The 8459-nt window shown below is 46.8% G+C and overlaps 1 non-coding gene across 1 annotated transcript; it reads left to right on the forward strand.

Annotated features, from left to right (window-relative positions):
• Window positions 1-5593: 5593 nt before the first annotated feature.
• LOC137501400 (5S ribosomal RNA) lies at window positions 5594-5712 on the forward strand. The gene has a single exon (XR_011018543.1). It is a non-coding gene; the product is annotated as a 5S ribosomal RNA (ribosomal RNA).
• The last annotated feature ends 2747 nt before the right edge of the window (window positions 5713-8459 follow it).

Below are 8459 nucleotides of genomic sequence, written 5' to 3' on the forward strand. Positions count from 1 at the left end.
CTACCCATAACCAGAACCCCCCACCCCCCATGCCCATGCCAAGCAAACAACTCATCATAGACTAAAGTCTCCAAGCATCCCACCCCCGCCAAGTCAGTAAGAACATGTCCTCACTTCCTTAACAGCACAATCACCTCACTCCTTAAAGCTCCAACTAAACAAAACACTGGAACACTCGGACACCGAAGCGGGTGCACCACAACGAACTGCCGCATTTCCAATGCTGTAAACGTCCACACTTAAATGCTGTATTTCTAAATTAAAGTATCAAAAACACCCGATACTCAGGAATATAAACATATTCCTGCGCACAATCCAGCGGCAAGGCCCGGTTACCCAAGCAACACCGGGCGTGGTCAGGGTTTGGATGGGTGACCATCCAAATTTTACCCTTGCCGCTGGCTCAGAGACAAAAAATTTAGACATTTTCCTAACATCCAGCCATGGCACGCACAGAATAAGGTTGAATTTTCCATAATACCACAAAACCGCACACATAATACAGTTAAACTTTCACCATTTTATTATTATTATTATTATTATTATTATTATCACCCAAATATATTTTATTCTTTTTATACTTATTTTCTACAACAGGCCAGGTGAGGAGCGCGGCATAGCGCACCGGTACTGGCACCGCAAAACGGCACTCCCATCAGGGGTGTCCAAACTGAAAATATGGAAATATGGAAAAATTTAACACATTCGCACCGTGACCATGGCTGACACAGCAACAGCATCGGCAGCATCTGCACCCGCCTCGGCTCCGGCCCAGGCGTCGCCCAAGAAGAACAAGGCTTCCGCATCCAAGAAACCTCGCACCAAGCCTGCCCATCCGAAAACCTCCGAGATGGTGGGCAGTGCCATCAAGAGCCTCAAGGAGCGAGGTGGATCTTCTCTCCAAGCTATCAAGAAGTACATCTCTGCCAACTACAAGGTGGACTCTGAGAAGCTGGCGCCATTCATCAAGAAGTACCTGAAATCTGCTGTGGCTTCCGGAGAGCTGGTCCAGACCAAGGGGAAGGGAGCTTCAGGTTCCTTCAAACTCGCCTCAGCTGCCAAGCCGGAGAAGGCCAGCGCAGCCCCTGTCAAGCGGTCCGCCGCCCCCAAGGAGAAGCGCATCCCCAAGGCGAAGAAGGCTGGTGGAGCCAAGGCTGCAGCCAAGAAAGCCATTTCCAAAAAGCCTGCTGAGAAGAAGAAGGCAGCTCCTGCTCCCAAACCAAAGCAGAAGGCTCCTTCCAAGGCTAAGAAGGCCGCCAAGGTGCCCACTAAGAAACCTAAGGCACCTAAGCCTAAAAAGGCTGCTAAGCCCAAGGCCTCGCCTAAAAAGGCACCAGCTAAAAGGAAGTGAGGTCATTTCATGATCTTGCTTCCTTCCACCCGCACCTCTTGCTCCCGTGGGAGCAGAGGAAAAACGGCCCTTATCAGGGCCATCACCTTCTTTCTAAAAGAGCCTATGAAGTCTTGAGCGTGAAACCTGGCCCCCCCTCCTACCTTTGTCTCGTAAAGGGGCAAGTCTGCATAAGTGCCCCGCTACTCTGTTGTTGTTTTTATTATTATTATTATTATTATTATTATTATCATCATCATCATCATCATCATCATTATTTAGTGTTTTCTTTACTGTTATTGCACTTGGAGTTTTCCTTAATCCCCTTGGCACAACAACTGCAACAACCACCTTCAAGATTTATATACTTTGTTATTATTATTATTATTATTATTATTATTATTATTATTATTATTATTATTATCACCACCTTTATTATTCACTATTTTCTTTACTGTGATTGCTCTAGGACTCTTCCCATCGACCCCTGGAATTAAAAAAAAAAAAACTACAACCACCGCCTTCAAGATGTATATACTTTGTCATTATTATTATTATTATTATTATTATTATTATTATTATTATTATTATTCAGTTTTTTCTTTACTGTGATTGCACTTGGAATGTTCACATCATCCCAACAACAACCACCACCACCATCATCATCAAGATTTATATTATTATTATTTATTTATTTTTAAAAAATATTTTAATTCACTGCCCGTGCTAGCTCAGAGACTACGACTGCTCTTTCTGGGATATTTTGGTGGCCCTGAAAAGGGCCGTTTGGTGAAAGGTCCAGCGTTAAGCAAGCTCCGGACTTAGGCACGCTCCCCTCGGATGCGGCGGGCGAGCTGGATGTCCTTCGGCATGATGGTGACACGCTTGGCATGGATGGCACACAAGTTGGTGTCTTCGAAAAGACCCACCAGGTAGGCTTCGCTGGCCTCCTGCAAGGCCATGACGGCCGAGCTCTGGAAGCGCAGGTCGGTCTTGAAGTCCTGAGCTATTTCTCTCACGAGCCGCTGGAAAGGCAGCTTGCGGATGAGCAGCTCGGTGCTCTTCTGGTAGCGCCTGATCTCACGGAGGGCCACGGTACCGGGTCTGTACCGATGAGGCTTCTTCACTCCACCCGTGGCAGGCGCGCTCTTACGGGCAGCCTTGGTTGCCAGCTGCTTGCGGGGGGCCTTGCCTCCGGTGGATTTACGTGCAGTCTGCTTCGTCCGGGCCATGACGTACGGTACTCACTGTCGACACGCTGCAGGGAGAATAAAAGAGCTTGCTCCCGCTCGCCTTGTTTTATTCCTTCGCTTCCCCCTCCCTGTGCTGCAGCAGCGCTGCCATTCGCTAGCCAGTTGCCGACGTCACCGGGGCCAGGCTCGTTCAACAAAAGCACAAGCAAAAGCGGGGCCTGGCACATTCGAGCTCTGAACTCGCTGTTGTACTGATCTACCATGACCGGACGAGGCAAGGGAGGAAAGGGACTCGGCAAAGGAGGCGCCAAGCGTCACAGGAAGGTGCTCCGAGACAACATCCAGGGCATCACCAAGCCTGCCATCAGACGTCTCGCCCGCAGAGGTGGGGTCAAGCGTATCTCGGGCCTAATCTACGAGGAGACTCGTGGCGTGCTCAAGGTTTTCCTGGAGAACGTCATCCGGGATGCCGTAACATACACCGAGCACGCCAAGAGGAAGACCGTGACCGCCATGGACGTAGTGTACGCCCTCAAGAGACAGGGACGTACCCTTTACGGTTTCGGCGGTTAGATCTCTTCCGAGCGTGCTCCCGGCAGGGGGCATGCAGTGTTTAAAAAAAACGGCCCTTTTCAGGGCCACCACTTACCTCTCAAAAGAGCTCTGTGTCCCGTGTCCAGTACTCCTCTAGCATTGCTTGTGCAGCACTTCTTCCTAGGAGGTACTGTACTGTACTGTACTGTACAGTACACTTCTCCTCGAGCCCTGCAGAGAAGAAAATATGCCCTCAACGTTAGTAATGAAGTCTAGTCTGAAGTTTATTTTTAATGGACACTAGATATCTGTATCTGATCCTCTTTCTTTCTTTCTTTCTTTCATTCAGAAACTAATCACTTGGCTTCTTTCTAAATAAATAAATAAATAAATAAATAAATAAATAAATAAATAAATAAATAAATAAATAAATGCTAAAACGTGCCTATTCCTCTGGTTCATTCTACTCTGATAACCTACTCCAGTTTTGAAGGTTATACCGTAAACTGGTATGATATTAAAAGTACTTCTTATGCAACCTTCCTTCCTTCCTTCCTTCCTTCCTTCCTTCCTTCCTTCCTTCCTTCCTTCCTTCCTTCCTTCCTTCAATTAATGAACTGTGTAATATATCATTAAGTTGGCTAGGCTATTTTCTGTCCTAAACACTAAATTCCAGCATCTGTTGCTACTGAAGGGACACTAAACACAATTCTTCTCTTTGCTGTTGTTGTAGTTGTTGTTGTTCTTGGTTTCACTATTATTATTATTATTATTATTATTAGAGACCTGTATGTACTGTACTGTACTGCTCTTTCTCTTTTGACACCTCCTTTACTACTGAGCAATAAAGCCTGACAAGCAACTCTTTCCTTAACCAGCTGGTGGCCCTGAAAAGGGCCGTTTTTTAAATTTTTGCCTGGGAAACCAAGGCTAAGGCAATTAAGCCTTCTTCTCGGTCTTCTTGGGCAGGAGCACTGCCTGAATATTGGGCAGCACACCTCCCTGGGCAATGGTCACACCAGACAGGAGTTTGTTTAACTCCTCATCATTACGTATGGCCAACTGCAAGTGACGGGGGATGATCCTCGTCTTCTTGTTGTCACGGGCTGCATTGCCTGCCAACTCAAGAACTTCAGCAGCCAGGTACTCCATGACCGCTCCATGACCGCAGCCAGGTACACGGGGGCACCAGCACCCACTCGCTCTGCATAGTTTCCCTTGCGGAGGAGACGGTGGATACGCCCGACAGGAAACTGCAGGCCTGCACGGCTGGAACGGCTTTTGGACTTGCCCTTAACTTTTCCTCCCTTGCCTCGTCCTGACATGATGCTCTGCTAGTCTGCTTCGCACCAAATGGTATTTTGCAGCCTTGTGACCACCAGTTTTGTACTCTGGCAGGTTACGCGAGGCAGCGAGCCAGCCAATGAGGCTGCAGCTAGTTCGCCCCCATTGGCTAGTACGACACAGGCGTTTTCTTTCAAATACACGCTGAAACCGGGATTCTCAGTAGCTACACGAGACAACCATGCCTCCTAAGACTAGCGGAAAGGCCGCCAAGAAAGCCGGCAAGGCCCAGAAGAACATCTCCAAGGGAGATAAGAAGAAGAAGCGCAAGAGGAAGGAGAGCTACGCCATCTACATCTACAAAGTACTTAAACAGGTACACCCTGATACTGGCATCTCCAGCAAGGCGATGAGCATCATGAACAGCTTCGTCAACGACATCTTCGAGCGTATCGCCGCGGAGGCTTCCCGTCTGGCCCACTACAACAAGCGCTCCACCATCACTAGTCGGGAGATCCAGACTGCCGTCCGTCTCTTGCTGCCCGGAGAGCTGGCCAAGCACGCCGTCAGCGAGGGCACCAAGGCAGTCACCAAATACACCAGCTCCAAGTAAGGAGCTACAGGGAATAACCACCCTTCTTAAGAAACGGCCCTTTTCAGGGCCACCACACCTTTAAAAAAAAGAGCAGTTGTGTTAGCCTCTTACCCTTAAGCAAACCAAAGGCAAGTGAAAAGGGGGACATCACATCAAAGTGGTTAGCATTGTTACTTTAAGGTCAAAAGAAATTGGAAAACCTCATAATAATAATAATAATAATAATAATAATAATAATAATAATAATAATAATAATCGTCGTCGTTAACACCATCATAGCCGGACGGATTATTCAGTCCTTTTGCCGCTTGAAACGACAATCGCACCGCCGTCAACAACAACAACAACAACTACTACTACTACTACTACTACCACGGGGCCCTGGGTCTTTCTTTCTTTCTTTTCTTTCTTGAGGAGATTGGTTGGGATTGAATGTAGGCCCTGGGTCGAGTTGGGGTTAGGTTACGACGAAGTGAGGTTAAAACTACTCGGGTTAGGTTCCGCCGCGCCCCGCCGCGCGCGCTCAGTACCGCCCTCGTACGCTCCTCCATCGCGATCTCCGAGCAAAGTCTCGTCTCGACAACGCGCCCGCCCACCTCCAAAGAATAAATAACCGTTGCCTTCTGTACACATGCATCAATGAAGACTTCCTTTCTCGCCAACGGCCATACCATGTTGAATACACCGGTTCTCGTCCGATCACCGCAGTTAAGCAACATTGGGCGTGGTCAGTACTTGGATGGGTGACCGCTTGGGAACACCACGTGCCGTTGGCTCAATTCCCTTTTTACCTACTATTCTGATCTCTAAATAACCCTTTATCATCAACTTTAGCCTTACGGCTGCACAAATGTCGAAATTGATCGATTTTTGTTACATGTGAAACTAACCAGATGTTCTTAACTTTCCAACATGATTCAAGTTTATTGTAGATACTTAACTTCCTCCGAGGTGCCCGCCTAACCTGACCTGATGATGATGATGATGATGATGATGATGATGATGATGATTATGCGAGAGAGAGAGAGAGAGAGAGAGAGAGAGAGAGAGAGTGTGTGTGTGTGTGTGTGTGTGTGTGTGTGTGTGTGTGTGTGTGTGTGTGTGCTGTTATTTTTCTTTTAGGTTAGTGCAGCATAGTGTGCCCTGTCTGTAGGCGGCCCCTCACGGATTCTTAACTCTTCATTCTACTACGTCCTATTTCGCGTAAGATTACAGGTAAGAAGGGTAATCAGTGCCAGGGCGGAACGTGGGTTCGAATCTCCCTGCCCGCCAAGAAAATCGCGAGGAAGATGGTTTCCAAACAACGTCATCGACACTGTCGTGATAACAATGAAAGCCGTGTCCTAGCAACCGCACGCCGCATGTAGCAGCCCTTCAAAGAGGCGAAAAATGATTTCATTTTATGTTCTTTCAGGTAAGATAAGATACTATCGCTGACCCGTTGATATAACGACGACGTTCGGTAATAAGTTGCAAGTCTGTTGTGCGCTATTCTCTGCAGGTAACTGGGCGTCTCTCATAAGCTTGCTTACGAACGATGATGTACTAGTGCAGGAGAGTGACCCTTGTGCGCGTGTTCCGACAAATCGTAGCATTGACTCCCAGGACTTTGCATTTCTACCTAAGATGAGACGGTTTCCTAATAAGACTGAGAAAGTAACGTTTTCGACGACAAGTGTTAGTTGAAAGTGTCGTGACGTTTTAGGTTAGGTGACGTGAGGAAAGTGCTCGATTTCAGTAGCCTGCACGTCGGCTGACCGACCTTTCGGCAAGTGATGAATTCCATAGAACTAACCTCAACTCCCCATATCATTACCGTTACCGTCCTGGATTTAAATAGGCCATTCTGAGCTCAACTTGGCGAGTTCGATTCCGGTTCACTCCCTTGGTATTTGAATGGCCAAACACGTCGGCCTAATGCCTGTAGATTTACGGGCACGTAAAATAGAAGAACTCCTGCGGGACAAAATTTCGCCTCAGCGGCGTCTCCGGAAACGGTAAATAGTAGTTAGTGGGGCGTAAAGTAAATAACATTTTTCACTACCTACCACTACTACTTCCTGTTAGGCCGGTACGGATTTTTCGTACTTCGGCAATAATACGTCCATTTGCCCAGCACCTGAACACTGCGTACCTGTACGTCCTACTTTTTCCTCCTTACCTTAGTACTACCGGTTAGAATTCAAAGAATAGGGAGGTTAGGTATCCTGCGTCTAACACGGTCGCCCTTTCACTGCTACCCGGGTCCTATATCCTCTTTTCTGCTGAAGACAAACACCTCAACTTCTCTTCTTAATGTTAATAACTACAATCATCATCTTCATTACCTGATTGCTTTCACGAGTTCGCAGGAATTGATAGGCCTAGAATGGAGACCCTGTTCTAAGACATGATTGCAGCGAACCGAGCAAAAGGGGCATAAACTGATCGTGGATCTGCTAACTTCAAGCTAAATTACGCACACTTTTATCATCACCAGTCTTGAAAACTGGGAGGGAGGCCTGCATCTTCTCATTACAGGGTAGATGCTAGATATTTCGGGTGCAATATACTGCAGGTTAGGCTTGGATCACCTAAACTAATTAAGAAAAAATAAAAATCTTGAGGTACCGTACCGGTACTGGTCTGGTCTAGTCATACGAAGAGTAACCCTAGCGCAGCTGGCCTAAAAATCATCAGGTCCCTTTACGCATATCCTCCCATGAATGTAAATGACTCGGTATCCCTCATTACGGTACTTCAATTGATATTTGAGGGAAGAGGACTCTTAAACCTCCTGTTTTCTTCACAGGGTATTCTTTTACAGCACAAACTTGAGTAGTAGTAGTAGTAGTAGTAGTAGTAGTAGTAGTAGTAGTAGAAGAAGAAGAAGAAGGAAGGAAGGAAGGAAGGAAGGAAGGAAGGAAGGAAGGTTGTAGTCAGGAAGGGCATCCAGCCGTATAATCACACCGAATCCACATGGCGAGAGAAGTTGTGTTAACCGTGCATCTACCCTGTGTTAGATCCTTCCTTCCTTCCTTCCTTCCTTCCTTCCTTCCTTCCTGATTTCCATCTGCAAGTAAGAATTGAACGTCCAACGTGTTAACCCAACACGTATTCCTGCAATTCCCGGCGTCGTTCGGACCAGGAGAAAGAAAGAAAGAAAGAAAGAAAGAAAGAAAGAAAGAAAGAAAAAGTTCCTTACACGTCGAAAGGGACATAGCATTCTCGCGGTTTCGCACTTTACTGACCTTATTCTTTTTTGAGGTTAGGTATGCCGCTGTACTTGTAAGTCAAAGAAGTAATTGCGTAGCCTTTTTGTAATTACATTCGACGTAACCTCAAACTTTAATACTATTATTTGAAGTCAGTTCACGCGATCGTCTTCGTTCTATGCTGCTAATAGTGTGATCGATTCTCGCCGCAGCCAGTAGGTTATTTTAAGGAGGCATACTCTCACTTAATGGCAGCTTTGAAACCAAAGGTCGGTTACGAAAGTTAGGTAAAAGTCGTCGTCGTCGACATAGTAGTAGCGGTAGTTGTT

The sequence above is a fragment of the Anabrus simplex genome, chromosome 6 (genome assembly GCF_040414725.1).
Source record: "Anabrus simplex isolate iqAnaSimp1 chromosome 6, ASM4041472v1, whole genome shotgun sequence".
In the NCBI taxonomy this organism is placed as follows: Eukaryota; Metazoa; Arthropoda; class Insecta; order Orthoptera; family Tettigoniidae; genus Anabrus; species Anabrus simplex.